This window comes from Dipodomys merriami, unplaced genomic scaffold (genome assembly GCF_024711535.1).
Source record: "Dipodomys merriami isolate MVZ:Mamm:240054 unplaced genomic scaffold, mDipMer1.0.p SCAF_124, whole genome shotgun sequence".
In the NCBI taxonomy this organism is placed as follows: domain Eukaryota; kingdom Metazoa; phylum Chordata; class Mammalia; order Rodentia; family Heteromyidae; genus Dipodomys; species Dipodomys merriami.
In genome coordinates, this window is record NW_027202538.1 from 1,501,479 (window position 1) to 1,518,284 (window position 16,806).

A 16,806-nucleotide genomic window follows, 5' to 3' on the forward strand; every position below is an offset into this window, starting at 1 on the left:
CTAGTCTGAACAGTTCTGTTTGAACTGTTCATCTCTCTATGATCCCTTGTAACCAAGATTAGTTTTGTTCTAGTAAGACAATCTATGCTGTCAGGGTATGATTTTCTGGTTGGTCTGTTCCCACATGGAAGAAGGGTAAAGGCTCAGGTAGACATTTGTGCCAGTAACACCTCATTTGGGAAAATATCAGCTGAAGAAGTTTAGAAGTAGCTCTTAAGCAACGCTTACTTTGAATCCATTAGGTCCACATAGCTAACACAGTTGGATAAATAAGTACTTGAAAAAGCCATCACCTTTGGACCTATCTATAAATAATTGAGAGTATGATCAAATTCCAAATAAAAAGACTTAAGATAGTCATTGACAAAAAATTTGCAAATGTGAGCAATCGATTGATCAATATAATTATTTCTACTATTCACAGAATTTTAGGGAAATAAGATCGATAGCATTGTTAGGAACATTACTGTTTCCTTGTTACAAGTAGGCACCCAAGCCTATATAGGCTTGTATAAAGATTGCATCATTAACTACTTAAATTTAGAGGATACTACATGCTTCAGCAGCATGAATACTCAAATTACAATGCAGAGATTAACATGGCACTTGCACAAGGATAATATGAAAATTTGAGAAGTATTCCATATGTTTCATTCTTCAGATGCAAGAAATGAAAAACAGTTATTAAAAAGTTGATTATAAAATTACAACTGTAACAATACACGTAATTCATATAATTAAATTTAGGTTGACATCAGTGTATTAAATATTCACCTCAGAAAGGCGTTTACAAAGCATAAACTTTACAAAACTTTTCAAATTAGACAACATTGTCATTTTATCCCAAAGAAAAATAATATTAAGACCTAGAAAAAAAAGAATCAAACTGTTTCTATATGGAATGCAATCAGAAAGGACACATTAATGAACCTAAATATTATAAAATAATGTAGAATTCAAAGTATATCTAGGAGAAAATAAAATAAATTATGAACATTATGCAAACATAGAATATAGAATATTTTAAAATATACTTTTTCAGACAAGCACCAGAAATATTTTAGTTTCTGTACTACTCATTTCAACAGGTAAGTTAAAATTGTTTCTGATTAAAAAATCACAAACTCTGGAGAAATCATTATACATGTATACAAAAACTATTAAATACATTTTGACATCCAATGCAGGAAATTCACTTGGAAGAATTCCGCAGAATCCATGAATTTTTACAGTAAAATATTGGTGTTGCCGGCACATGTGGCTTATGCCTATAATGCTAGCTACACAAGAGGCTGAGATCTGAGGATCATGGTTCCTAGGCAGCCTGGGAAGGAAAGTCTGTGGTACTTTTATCTCCAATAAACCACTAGAAAACTGGAAGTGGAGCTGAGGCTCAAGTAGTAGAGCGCTCACCTTGAGCTGAAGAGCACAGAGATAGCTCCCAGGCCCAGAGTTCAAGCCCCATGACAGACCAAAATAAAATATATTGCTCTTATTTGGATTGTGAAAATATTTTGTAGGGACACAAAAGATCGACTTGCATTTTTGAAATTTAAGAAACTTAACCCGACCATTAGGACATAGGTGAACAATTTGTACAGCCTTCCACAACTTCATAGAGGTAGTGATACATACTTATCCTTTTGGCAATATCAAATGCAATTTTTTCTATGTTGTTCTCCAGGCCTGGTTTTATATAATGGTTCAACAGAAGGAGATTCAGCGTATCTTTGCTAGCTCAATTCTCACCAGCAATATGTAAGGGGGACAAGAGGCCTTTAGTTGGGCATTGGTATCTGCATCATGATGAAGTAATAAAGAAGTCATTCTGGTATTATTCCACGTATATGCACTGTGCAGGGGTGTCCAGTCATCTACAGTTATTACATGTGCCGCTTGAGACACCAACTCACTGACAATGTCTAATTGTCCACTGTACGCTTCTTAATGAAGAGGGGTATACTCATCGTCATCCCTACTATTCACATGAGTGGCCTTGTGGGAAAGAAGTCTCCGCACTGTAGTAAGCCGAATATTTTTGGCAGCCCAATGAAGAAATTTGCTTGGATCCTTCTCCATTTTTTTTCTTGCAATTGATATCATTCCTTATTTTTTCATCTTGTTCTTCATATTCCTAAGAATTGCCTAACCAGAAACTTTGAGTGCCAGTGGGAATGAGGTGTCCATGTATTTTCCTAATAGTTCACATTGGTTGAACTGGTCAAAAATATCCAGTGAATTTTCTGCAACTGTTTATTCACCATGATTTATATTCTCTTTTTCCAATTTTACTATTCGAAATTATTCTAACTGGAGAGTAGGGAATTGATGGAGAGCAGAGGAAAGATATTCCTCCATATTCAAATGTACACACTGAAAATGAGGACCAGTGATGTCTCCATGTGCAGCTTATTCTAGGCATGAGAAACTAGGAAATAATGCCTTCCATATAAATGATTTGGGAAATGGCAGAGCAAAAAGTGAAATGATACAACAAAAAATATAAAAGCAAAATAAATTAGGATAATTATGGAGCAATCGTGTTATATATGAGAACCATGAAAGGGAGAGAGAAAGAAAGAGAAAGATGTGTAATGACGTAGCTAGCCACATAATCCATGCCTCTGATCAATTTGTAGAGCAAACAAAATTTTATTTTTTAAAAGAGATGGAAATCGAATTTATGTATTTACTTGAAGTTAGTAAATACATTTTTAGTAGCCTACATAAAGAGACATAATTTTACCAAACTACAGACAGTAAAATAAATCCTTGATAGTTCTAGTAACAGATCTGACTGAAATCAGTTGAATCATACTTTTCTTGTACAATGAAGGAATAAGAGGGTAGTAAAGCAGCTAGAGAAGGCAGGGAGATTGTATCTGTGACAAAACTTTGTGGAAATTGGTATTGAGGATTTCTTACTGGTGATCCACTTGCACTGGAAGCATGATTCTGAAGTATTGCTTGCCGATTCTGAACTATTGATTTGATTATTATATTCTCCAAGAAGAAAATGAGAATTGATAATGAAGGACTACTAATACATTTTGACCTTCTCACTAAGCACTTTCAATCATCAAAATCACATGAAGACAATAGACAGGCCTACTTTTTAGATGAAAGCAAGTGTCTTTTAAAAAAAGGAATATTTGTAGTCATGCAAAGGACTTCTATTTTACCAATGCCTCATACATTTTTCTAATGTTGGGTAACAATAAATAATGGATCTATTAGAAAGCTCTTAAAGCTCATATGTTAAATAGTGAGTTCTCTTACACTATAATATGGTATTTTTTGTGTATGGTCTTAAGAATAATTTACATTACTAACTTGAATTTCTGACAGGACAGTATCATCACTGTACATCTTGCTTCTATACTCTCAGCTTTAAATTACTATTTAAGTATGTGCATTAGATAACTATAGAGGAAAAAGTAGAAGTCACACTGATGGCTTATGTCTTTAGTAGTAGTTAATCAAAAAGATGAAATCTGAGGATTGTGGTTTGAAAACAGACCAAGAAAAAAAATGTCCATTAGATTCTGATTTGAACGTAACCAGCAAAAGCTAGAAATGGAGCTGTGGTACAAGCAGTAAAATGCTAGCCTTGAGAAAACTGAAATAAAAAATAAATTCTGGGACAAAGCCAGGCCCTGAGTTAAAGCCCTAGTATTAGCACCAAACGAATTAATAAGGTAATCAATTAATTAAAAATAAATTAAGTGGTCACATTTGGAGAGGCATGTAAAATGTAACAAGGGTGGTGATGGTTCATGTATTATTTTGTAATAAGGCATATTATCATTTGTCCTAATCACTAATATATTATTTGAACTTTTTTGTACAATAAACCCTGAATTTAGCATGCATGTATATGTGTGTGTACATGTGCAAACATGTGTATACATGTATATGTGTGCGTGTGCTGTTGCAATGTTGCTTGCCAATCTGGACAGGGTGAGGCTGAACAGAGCTAACTGTGTTGCAATGTTTTATTTATGAATGTTCTGTCATGTCATTTCAGTGGAACCACCCTTCTGTACATATTATTTGTCTACTAAAAAAGTCATCATAATCAAAGCATTTACAGCATTAAGTTAGATAAAGAGACCGCTTTCAGCTCTTATTGTATGTGAGGTAAGAAGATACAGACATAATTATGTAGTAAGTTATTGCTGTAAGATGATTGTCAGTACAAAATTTGACCTCTTAAATTGGTTATACTTTTAAGATACACTCATGGAGTGATTTGGACAGACTTGACCAAACAGGTATTACTCTCTGGTTATTCCTGTGAAACACAAGTTGGATAAACTCTTTCCGGATTTCGGTAGAAAATCACTTTCTTTGCAAGACCATATCTATTCGCACTAAGAGTTAATCAAACCCATATTAAGTTTGAATATCCCATCTTATTGACAAAATAAGTATTGTCGATATGCTTGTTAGATATTCCTTCCAAAAACGAACAAACAAAATGCATGTGTAATGTCCAGATTGTGTATGCATTTGAAGGTGTTTTGTACATGCACAGGGATCTTTACCAATGGCTCTTTTGTGGGAGTAACTACGGCAACTTTAACAAATAAGGCTTTTTGAATATCTTTTCCAATATACATAACATCCCAGAGGAAGTCTTGCAATTTCTGAAAGTCCTTTGAATATTTTAGTATTATTTAAGTTCATTGACTATAGAGCTAAAATTTCTGAAATAAATATTGTTAAGATCTGAAAATGTAAGTGGGCATATAGGCTTTTTTATGCATCATTTTATGAAAGCCCAGTTTTTATGAAAGTAAATGGAATAGAATAAAGAATGTAAGTGAATTGGGTAAGCTAATTATTAGTATAAGTTTGTTTTCTATTAACAGTCCATTGAATGTACATGATGCTGTTAAATTATTTCCTTTGTGTCTCTGTACTTCAGTTAGTTTTAGAATCTTTATAGTTTTGAGTGAATGTTTTGTATAAATAACGATATTTTTAAATGATTAGAATTAACCTTGTGTTTTGTGTCCTACTCCCAAGAAAATGAGTTATTTTTAAGTGTTAAGAGTTTATCATTTTCATTATTATCATAGGGAATCATTATCATTATCATTATCATTATCATTAAAAATGCAGTAGTATTGATGTCTTTTTAAAACAATTGTATTCACAAGTTGGAGAGTCTTTAATTCATACTTAGGTTTTGGTGCCTATGATTTTTAACCTCTCATTCCTAACATTAATATATCAGACTGCATTTTTGTGTATACAAAAGGTAAAATATTTATCTGGGGTGAAAAGTGATTTTTATATCAGTCTTTAATAACATTATATAGTAGTACATTTCTCTCAAAATTTTGGGTATAAAAAGCAATCAAAATACTTCTAATGGTAAACAATTTAGGTGAGCTACAATGTGGAAACGATTGCTCCAAAAGACCTGCAGTCTGTTTCCATCAGGAATTGGGCAGGTCATTCTTTCAGTAAGACTGTGTTAACCAGAGATGGGGTCCCCAGGCAGTGCAGTGTTGAGTGAAGGCATAAAATATGATTTCTAGTATTTTGAGCTAGAAATCAAGAATGTTATAGTTTAGCAGTTCCTTTCACCAGGGAGGTATAAATTGATTATGAACTTGGAGTTTTCATATTACAGTTACTTATTTTCTTTTTTTGTTGTTGTTGGTCATGGGGCTTGACCTCTGGGCTTGGGTGTTGTCCCTGGTCTCTACCACTTGGACCACAGTGCCACTTCCAGTTTGCTAGTGGTTTATTAGAGATAAGAGTCTCACAGTCTGTCCTGCCCGAACTTGCTCTGAACCACAATCAGCAGATCTCAGCCTCCTGAGTAGCTAGTATTACAGGTGTGATATACTGGTGTCCGGCTTAGTTACTTATTTTCTAACAAAGATAAAGTGAAATATTATTAGAGTGTGCACAATAGTTTTGGGAAATTTTCCTAGAATTAGTAGACTGAGTGCTGGTATTCAGTTATAAAATAGAATGAGGTTATTTGATATGGTGGGAACTGACCGCAGCCTAACACTTAATGTGTGTACAATGTTGTACTAGTAATTCCAACTCTGAAGATTTACATATCATCATCTTAGAATTAAAAATAGAAGTAGTTCTACTTTATGGGATTATTGTGAGGATTAAATTAGATACCAAAGGTAAAGTACTTGGAAAAACAATCATAGTTTGATATTTTCTACTTGTTATTTTATCATGTGATATATTGAAATATTTGTACTATGATTTTTATATTGCGTCGATTTAGGATAGGCAAAGTGATGTATTGATATACACTGCGTTGTTCACTTTTCTGTTATTATGAGGATAATACCTGCAAAGAAAATTTCTGAGAAGGAAATTATCATATTGACTCATGGATTAAGATCAGATGTCTCCATTGTTTTTCATTATATTTTTAGTAAATAAATGTACGAAGGGTTTTCCATTCAAAGAATCAGTTTTTAAGTATGATGGATTTTTACATAAATTTCTCACATCCTTCCAAACCGAACCCCACTTTCATTTTTTCCTAGTTTCATACTATCTGCATTGAATATTATGGCTTCACTCTCTACCGTAAGTCTCTTTAATCCTTCCCTTTGACTTCCCCTCACATTTTCCAAGTGATAGTTTCCTGGTATTCATTTTGTTGGATTAAAAGTTCAATTTTATAAGAAATTACTCCTCTGCAAATAGCATGCTTTGATTAATACTGTTGTTTAACTTGCATAAAATTCTGGATTCCAAATACGCGTCCTTTGTGTGTCTGGCTCTGACGTCGTTTATTTAACATAGTTTTAGATCTATCCATTTGTTTGCAAATGCTGTACCGGTCTTTATAATGGATGGGTGCAATCCAGTTGTGTATATGTGCAACACTTTCTCCAACCATCCCTCTGCTAAAGGGCGTCTGGGCTGATTCCATAAGTTCTCTATGGTGAATAGTGCAGTAGAGAACATGATTGTGAGATTGATTTTACTGTAACCTTTGGGAAGAATTCACCACTATTTTTCTAGGAGCAACCCTCTAGCCAATTTTCCAGAATAAGCACATCCCTTCCTTCATCTCCATCACAAGGTTTTTTAAGTTGTCAAAAACACACTACCCCCTACAGGTCTGAATCAGCTAAAACCACACTGTGCCCATATTCTTTGTTGTTGTTTTCTGTCCGGTCAAGGGGCCTGAACTCTGGGCCTGGGCGCTGGCCCTCAGCTTTTCTGCTCAAGGCTAGCAATCTACCATTGGAGCCACAGCGCCACTTCCAGCTTTCTTCTTTTTGCTTATGTGGTGCTGAGGAATCAACCCAGGGCCTCATGCATGCAAGGCAAGAGCTCTATCACTGAGCCACTTTCCTAGCCCCGATGTGCCCATATTCTTTTAATACATTTTTCATAATTTTACACATAATTTAGTGAGAATCATCTATGTACTTTCCTACTGTGGTAATGAGGGATATGACAATAGAGTAAAAGTAAGAGATATGGAATTTAATTAGCTACTATCATATTTAAAATAATTTTCAGCTCTCATAGCATCACTTACTATTATTTTAATCTTTATTTGATTACTTCACCTATCCCCTAAGTTATAGCATGATTTAACTACAAAGGCAAAAATGTGTGGTTTGACTTTAACACTCATGTGTGAGGATGCACAATATGGGCAAATAAAGGGATTGGAATTAATAGCCATTATCCATTTTGTTAAATGGTTTTCTCAAACTGATTCTCACAATTCATATTTCATTCAACAAGAAACGTGACTATTCCCTATGCTTTGCTCCTCATTAAACTTGTTTCCATGTTATTTTGTAATGAAGGATGATTTCGTAATTCTACTGTAGATACAAAAATACATTAAAATATTTCTATATGTATGCATTGATATAAATATACACACATATATTATAAAAGTTATAATGATAAATTTTAACTTCTGTAACTGTACAATTTACTAAATTATTAAAAACATGGACGGCTCAGGCCTGGAATCCTGGTTACTCAGGAGGCTGAGATCTGACGATCTTGGTTTGAAGCCATCTTGGGCAGGAAAGTCCATGAGCCTCTTATCTCCAAACAACCAACAGAAAATCAGAATTGGAACTGTGGCTCAAAGTAGTAGAGTGATAGCCTTGAGAGAAAAGACTCAGAGATATCACCCAGGCTCTTAGTTCAAGAACTAAAATCTACCCCAAAAAAGTATTTAATTTACACCTGTGTAAGTAGAGTATTTCTTTCACCCAATTGCACATCCATGCTCATTGCAAGGTAACTCTGTTGTATCTGGAGTAACACATAATATTATCACATAAGTAGAAAGCATTGCAACATGGGTAAACTCTATCTGTCTCATGGATTTTTCTCCACTCAATATTCAAATCTTGCAATTATTCCAATTATTTAAAGTCATAGCTTTTTTTCTTTAATACCCATAATATTAGAATTTCAATTGAGTGTCTTGTGTCTTCTCAATGGATGTTCTTACCACTTTGGCATGCCCCCAGCCCTAAATTATCCTGATTAACTTTCAGATTGAATCTCGCTTCCTACTTGTGTATGATCGTGGGGTCAGTCTATTTCGTGTTATTCTTCCTGGAATTTAGAATAACAAGTTCCTGGCATTGTGTACAGATCTTTCGGTCCAGTCTGAGCTTTAACCACTATCCTCACCACAGTAGGCTCCCATGTAGTCAGGATTTTCATAAGCTTATCATAGTTATTTTTTTTTGAGTCCAGTCGTGGGGCCTGAACTCTGGGCCTGGGCGCTGTCCCTCAGCTCTTCAGCTCAAGGCTACCACTCTACCACTTGAGCCATAGCGCCACTTCCGGCTTTTTTCTTTTTGCTTATGTGGTGCTGAGGAATCGAACCCAGGACCTCATGCATGCAAGGCAACCGCTCTACCACTGAGCCATCTTCCCAGCCCCTATCATATCTATTTTTAAAAACCTTTGAATTTCCTGCAGGTTATTGAGTACTGAGTTAATTTGGGTTTGCTTGGGTTGTTTTGTTTCTTTTGAATGTATGTGTTGAGTTGTTCCTCATTTTTCCTTTTGTTTCTTTCACTGAAGTTCTTACCTATAGTGCTGAGAAACCAAATCTTCTTTCTCAAGATAGTCAAGGTAAAAAATATTTATTCCAAAACAAATCCAGTAACATTTAAACACCTTCAGGAATTTCGAGAAGATGGCAGAGGAGAACATGGTGGCTAAACAAGCTCTCGCAGAGAAAGCAGTTCTAATGTTCCAGTGAACAGTCCTAGGCACACCAAGTGTGCATCACAGTACAGAGAGTTTGGCCAGAGAGGGAAAATCCAGGTAAGGAGACAGATGTGAGCATTTTCCAGCAGCCATGGCTGCGGTGGCTGTGGCGGCTGTTGTGGTGTCCATAGCCACCATACCTACAACCCAGATAGTTTGGGACAAATGTGCCAGATGCAGCAAGAGAGCAGATTTTACTCAACACCAACAAGAACTGACAAATAGCAGATATCTTCATCCTGCAGATAGCAGAACATAGGCTACCCAGGAACCCACACTCCCGCTTGAGTACAAAACTGACATTCTCACTGCTTCTCAAAGGAAGCAGAGGAGGGAAGGCCACTCCTCCCCCAACAGCGGAGATATCCATCTTTGATACAAAGTCCTGGCTAAGCAGCTAGCTCCAACTCAGTCCTTTGATGAAAACAAAAAAGTCATTTAGCGAGTCACAAGTACCTACCCTGACCTGCCATTCTGAACTCCACAACCAGGCAGAGAAAGCTACACCCCCGAAGGAGTGGCTTTCTTCACTGGGTAAAAAGAGCCAGAGGCTGCTCCTCTCTACAGCAGCCCTGACAATCAATTGAAACTCAGTAAACATAAACCCTGAGAATGGCTCCAGACTGGGCTCTGTGAATGTCTCAGAAGCTAGCCCGTCAGGGAAAGCTACTGTTTTCTGAAAGGCCTCAACTTTTCCCAGAAGCCAGCCTTTTCACAGCAACTCTAAACTAGAGGAAACAGCCATCTACCTCTTTTGTGATACTCAAAGCAGATCTCCTTCCCACTGAACTAGCCTGGGAGGAAGATCACAAACTTCTGGGTAAACCAACAGAATTTTTCTGCCTGCCCAAACAAACTGACTTAAAAAAAACCAATCAAGCCACAGAAAACGAAACACCACAAGCAAACCAGAGACTCCACCAAAAGACTGGTTACTGACACAAGGGAGATACAGGATCTTCCCATCAACTCCCCAAAAACAAAATCAAAGAAGTCTTTTTTTATATCTTTTAAAATATTTACTTTTTAATTATAAATTTGTTATTATTAATCTTTTTTTCTTCCTCTTATAACTCTTATTTTAGGTGTATATGTCTGTATTTGTGCTTTTTAAAAAAAGTCTCTACTGACCTTTAGGTCTTTTTTGTTCTTTTTTCTCATTCATTTTACTTTTTCATCTTTTGTTCTTTTTGCATGAATTATTTGTTGTTCTGCTTATCCTCATATATACCTGTCATTGATTATAAGACCTTATCCCCCATTGTGTACATACTTAATTCACAAATGTATTTCTCAATTCAAAACTTCTTAGGATTAAATTCCTTAATAGCAGTATTATCTATTTATAACTATACAATATTTGAAGTATTTTTTAATTTATTTTTTATTATGAAAATACTGTACAGAGGGGTTAAAATTACATGGGCAAGATAATTTGAACATTTCTTATCAAGCATTGTAGCCTCCTCATTTGTTTCCCCTTCCCATTCCTTCCCAGCCTCCCATTGCCCCCCATTTAATCCTCCCCCCCCACCAAAGTTGTACAGTTCGTTTTCGACATGACAACTTGTACTTATTATTGTTGCAACAGGTCCACCTGTGTCTTATTTAAACGACTTGTTTTTCCTCTTCCCCTCCACAAATTATTTTTTTTTAGTTTTTCAGGTCTCCTTTCTATCCCTCCCCTCCTCTCATCCTATTCCCGTTCATCTCTCAATGTCACTTCTTTAAATTTTCATTACTTTTAAGAGTTTCACTTTTTAAATTTAAATATTTGTCTTTCCGTTTTTTTTCTTGTCTCTTCTTTTAATTTTTTTCTCTCTCTCCTTTCATTCTTTCCAATCCATTTCCCTCTTGAGAGAAGGACTTGGTTAATTTCATTCTCCTTTTACATTTCCACATCCCTCTAACTCTATTTTTCCACACCTTTCTCCCTAAACATAATAATTTCTGGTTTGTCAAATTCTTCTTTGCTATTCTTACCCCATTAATATAAAGTTGTTTAATGTTGAATAGACTGTATCTCTTGAAATAGATTGTATCTGCCGACTTTTGACTATGCAATTACAGGACTTTGGTTGATGCTTGCCTTAAAATGGTGTTCTAGCACAAAACTAGCATTACTTTAATCCCAAATGGGCAGAAGAAGCAAGAAAAACACAAGGAAAAATGGCAAGTCCGGGTATCTCAATTCCCACTCAAGATAATCAGGTGATAGAACAGATAATGAATAATCCAGAGGAGAGTTCCCAAAAAGCTCTACAAACATTACTGGTAAACATGGTAAATGAAATGATTGAAACCCTGCAAAGGACTCAGTGTGAGCGTGATAGGGAGAGAGAGGAGGCAAACCAAAGATCAAAACAGGAAGCTCATGGGCTTGAGGAAGATACTAAAAGGTTGATACTGGAATTGGGTGAGCAGGTTGAGAACACTCAAAGAGAAATAAAAGAATTGTGTGAGCAGGCTGAGATCAGACAAAGAGAACTACACAAGTTGCATGAACGTGAGAAATCTAATCAAAGAGTAATACAAGAAGTGCAAGAGCGGGATGAGCATAGACAAAGATCAATAGAGCCATTCATGGAATCCATAAACAGGCACCTGAAAGGAGTCAGGGAGACCACAAAGAGAATGCTGAATGGAGCCCAACAGAAGCAATGGGAGTCCAAGGAAACCATAACCAATCATCCAAGTGATTTGAGAATATACACTGAACACAAATTAAGGAAGTAAAGAATTTCATACAAGATCTAAAACAAAGCTCCAACAAAGATTTTGAAGCAATAAAAACCGTGGTCGGCAAAAGAAATGAAAAAATGTAGTAGAAAGTCTTGACATCAGGTTAGACCATGCAGAAGATTGAATCTCCGACATTGAAGACAGCCTAGGTATTATAGAGAAAGAACATACAACTATCCAAGACAAATTCAAGAAATATGATAAATCTATTCAACACTTGGAAGACACCATCAGAAGGTCTTATCTGAGGGAAATGGGTGTAGAGGAGCACATAGAGACAGAAGTTAATTTGTTTAACAGGATCCCAGCAGAAAACTTCCCAACATGCAAAAAGATAGGCATTCAGATACAAGAAGCTTTTAGAACTCCAAATAGACCAGACAAAAACAGGACATCCCATCATCACATTATAATCCACACATGATCAATTCAGATCAAGGAAAAGATCCTTAAAGCTGCCAAGGAGAAAAGATCAGTCACCTATAAAGGAAATCCAATTAGAATCACCTCAGATTTCTCAACAGAGACAATTAAAGCAAGAAGAGCCTGGAATGATGTATGCCATGCCCTAAAGACAAACAACTATCAACCAAGAATAGTGTACCCAGGTAAACTCTCCTTCATAACTGAAGGTAAAATAAAAATCTTCCATAGCAAAGAAAAACAAACAATATATGCCCCTCAAATCAGCTCTACAAAAGATAGTTAAAGATGTCCTACACATAGAAAAAAAAGACCACAATAAAGGCCAAGAAACCACACCAAAACAGAATCAAAGAACCATAGGAAGAATGCAGTAGGCGTAGCTCCCAAGAAGGAGGATAAAATGGCAGGAACATCCAAATACCTCTCAGTCCTATCTCTCAATATTAACGGATGTAACTCCCCAATAAAGCGAACACTTTCTATGAAGCCATCATTACCCTCATACCAAAACCCTCATCAAAGAAAGAGCAGTATAGACCTATTTCTTTCATGAACATTGATGCAAAGACTCTCAACAAAATTTTGGCTAATCGATTTCAACAATTCATCCAAAAAATCATACACGATGAGCAAACAGGATTTATTTCAGCGATACAAAGCTGCTTCAATATACGCAAATCAATTAACATAATTCATCACATCAAAAAGAGCAAGGATAAGAACCACATGGTTATCTCAATAGATGCAGAAAAAGCTTTTGACAAGATCCAACACCCCTTTGTGGTGAAGGTCCTGGAAAAATTAGGAAACCATGGAACATTCCTCAATACAATAAAGGCTGTGTATGACAAGACTACAGAAAGCATTATACTCAATGGTGAAAACTAAAGCTATTTCCTCTTAACTCAGGAATGAGACAAGGATGCCCACTCTCTCTTCTGCTCTTCAATCTAGTATTAGAATGCCTATCTACACCAATAAGACAAGATGTGAACATAAAGGTGATCCCAATAGGGAAAGAAGAAGTAAAACTCCCTCTCTTTGCATATGACATGATCTTGTATTTAAAGAATCCACTCCCAAGTTACTCAAGGTGACTCAAAACTTTGGCAAGTAGCAGTGTATGAAATGAATCCTCAAAAATCAATGGCTTTTCTGTATGCCAACAATGAGAAAATTGTGGCTGAACTTAGGAAAGCAACTCCATTCCTAATAGCCCCACAAAAAATGAAATACCTAGGAATTAACTTAACCAAATGAGTGAAGGACCTCTATGATGAAAACTTTAAATACCTAAAAAAGGAAATCAAAACAGACTTAGAAAGTGGCAAAAAAACCCATGTTCTTAGATTGGAAAGATCAACACCATAAAAATGGCAATACTTCCCAATGCTATCTATAAATTGAATATGATACCTATCAATATTCCAACCTCATTCTTCAAGGAAATAGAAAAGGCAATCCAAAAATATATATGGAACAATAAAAGACCACATATAGCAAAAACGATCCTTAACAGAAAGAACAGGACTGGAAGAAAATCAATAACAAATTTCAAACTCTTCTAGAAAACCATAGTAATCAAAACAGCTTGGTACTGGCACAAGAACAGACCTCAGGACCAATGGAATAGAATTGAAAACCCAGAAATGAACCTAAAGAACTACAGCCATCTAATCTTGATAAGGCAGCTAAAAAAAATAGAATGGAAGGAAGACAGCCTCTTCAGTAAATGGTCCTCTCAAAACTGGTTAATTACTTGTAGAAAACTAAAGCTAGATCCTTATATATCACCCTGCACCAGAATCAACTCCAAATGGATCAAAGTCCTCAGAGTCAAAGCAGACACTCTGAAAACTTTACAGGATGGAATAGGAGAAACCATAGATCTCCTTGGAAAAGGCCGAAATTTTCTTAATAGATACCCAGAAACACAACAAATCAAAGAAAGGTTGGACAAATAGGATTGCATGAAGTTGCAGAGCTTCTGCATGGCAAAGACATAGCTAGCAAGATCAATAGAAAGCCTAAGGATTGGGAGAAGATCTTCACTATCCATACAACGGACAAGGGTCTCATATCAAAAATATTCTTGGAACTCCAAAAAATTACATCCCCCAACAACAAATCCTAAAAGAAACAACTGCCCAATAAATAAGTGGGCGAAAGAGATACTTCTTTGAAGAAGATAGAAGGATGGCCAATAGACACACGAAGAAATGCTCAACCTCCCTAGCCATAGTAAAATGCAAATCAAAACAACATTGAGATACCACCTCACCCCAGTTAGAATGGCTAAAATCAAGAACTCTAATAACAACAGATTCAGGAGGAGATGTGGATAGGGGAACCCTACTGCATTGTTGGTGGTAGTGTAAACTTGGTCAACCACTTTGGCAAGTGGTATGGAGGTTCCTCAAAAGACTCTACTTAGAGCTCCCCTATGACTGAGCAATCCTACTTTTGGGCATTTACCCAAATGATCACAAAGAAGACCACACTAAAGCTCTCCGCACAACTATGTTTATGGCAACATTATTTACCATAGCTAAGCTTAGAACCAACCCAAATGCCCCTCAGTAGATGAATGGATCAAGAAATTGTAGTATATATACACAATGGAACTCTTTGCCTCCATCAGAAAGAATGACAATTCCCCATTGTCAGGAAAATGAAAGTCTTGGAAAAAATTATATTAAGTGAAGTAAGCCAGGCCCAAAGGCACTTAGGCGCCATAGTTTCCCTTATTGGTAGTAAATAGTATACGTCTGAGACAAGCAGAAAAGGTAAGATTCGTTTATGTTATGTGAAATGTACCCCAACATAAGTATTCAAATATTTTTTTCTTTCATGCGATTGTTTGTAATATATTTATAAGATGAATTTTTGTTCCTTTGTATGTCCCTCCCCCATGATATAACTCCTGTTTTCACTGTATTTTATGTTGGTATAATTTGTGGAGGGGATGGGAAAAACAAATCGTTTAAAAAGGGATAGAGTTGGACCCATTGTAACAATGAGATTTACAAGATGTTATGTCGAAAAACGAACTTTAAAACTTTCGCAAGGCGGGGAATAACGGGGAGGGGCAGAAGGGGTGAGATGGAAAGGGATAGAAAGGGGAAACAAAGGAGGAGGCAACAATGCTTGATAAGAAATGTATTCATTATCTTGACCATGTAATTGTAACTCCTCTCTATGGTATTTTCAGAATAATAAAAAAACCTTTATACCTATTAATGGTATATGAATTCTATGTGCTTAGAAGGGTCTTTTTATATTCACAGCCGTCTTTGGCATACATAGACTGATCATGGGTTATATGAAGTTAATAAATTTCCAGATGCTTGCCAGGAGGAGTAAAACCTATAGGTTTTTTTTCCCCAGAGGCTTCCCAGTTCATGAAAGAAATATGCTACTTGATGCAGGAATTCACAAAATTACATTGCTAGGAAGAACTTAAACAATCATCCAACATCACAGAGTTGAGGGAGATGAATTGATCTCCTGAATAATTTACTTTTGGGTCAAATAAAAGCAGGCTGCCATGAAGAGAGTAGACTTTAGAGAAACATGATGAGTTGTATGTAAATAGTTGCTTTGCTAATTTTGTTAATTTGTGAACTAATACAGGGAAATAAAGTACAGCAAGGTAAAAAAATAAAGAACTCTGCATTGAAATACTCATTTGTGTGTACACACACGTGCATGTTCATGTGCTCATGCATGCATTCATCATTCCTGCTCTAAGCTTCTGTGCCCCAGGATAGTGGTCTACCACTTGAGCCACTGCTGCACTTCTGGTTTTTTTTGGAGATAATCACATGTTTTTTCATGATTGGACTGGCTTTGAACAGTGGTCTTCTGATCTCGGACTCCCGAGTAGCTAGCTAAGCTAATTCAACCTCTGAGTAGCTAATTAAAATTCTGTCTGTCCTCTATACTTCACTGCTTTTTTATCCTTTTCCTGAGGTAATCACAAGCCTGTCATCTATGTGTCTAATTGCTTTAAAAATACTGTTACTGCTTGGCTTCAGGGGCTCCAATCTCTACTTTTAACTACTTAGGACGCTTGAGAACAAAGAGCAGGACAAATTTTAGGGGAGTTCCTTCCCAATCTATACCTGGGTGCATTGGATCATTTCCACCATCCTGCATTATCTAGAGACTAAAATTGGAAGGACTGCAGGATCCAGGAAACTAGACAAGTTGGTGTGCAACTCGGATGCCATTGATGCATCAGGTGCATGTCCTTGTGGAAAGGGAACCCCTGTCCTAAAATTAACCACTGATATAATGCCAGCCTAGCATTATTGTTCTTGTTAGGCTGGAATTATATTAGTGGTTAATTTTAGGATAGGGGTTCCCTTTCCACAA

General features: G+C 36.2%; 1 pseudogene; it reads left to right on the plus strand.

The window, feature by feature from the left end:
- The first annotated feature begins 554 nt into the window (after window positions 1-554).
- Window positions 555-651, plus strand: LOC138823874 (U6 spliceosomal RNA; annotated as a pseudogene).
- The last annotated feature ends 16,155 nt before the right edge of the window (window positions 652-16,806 follow it).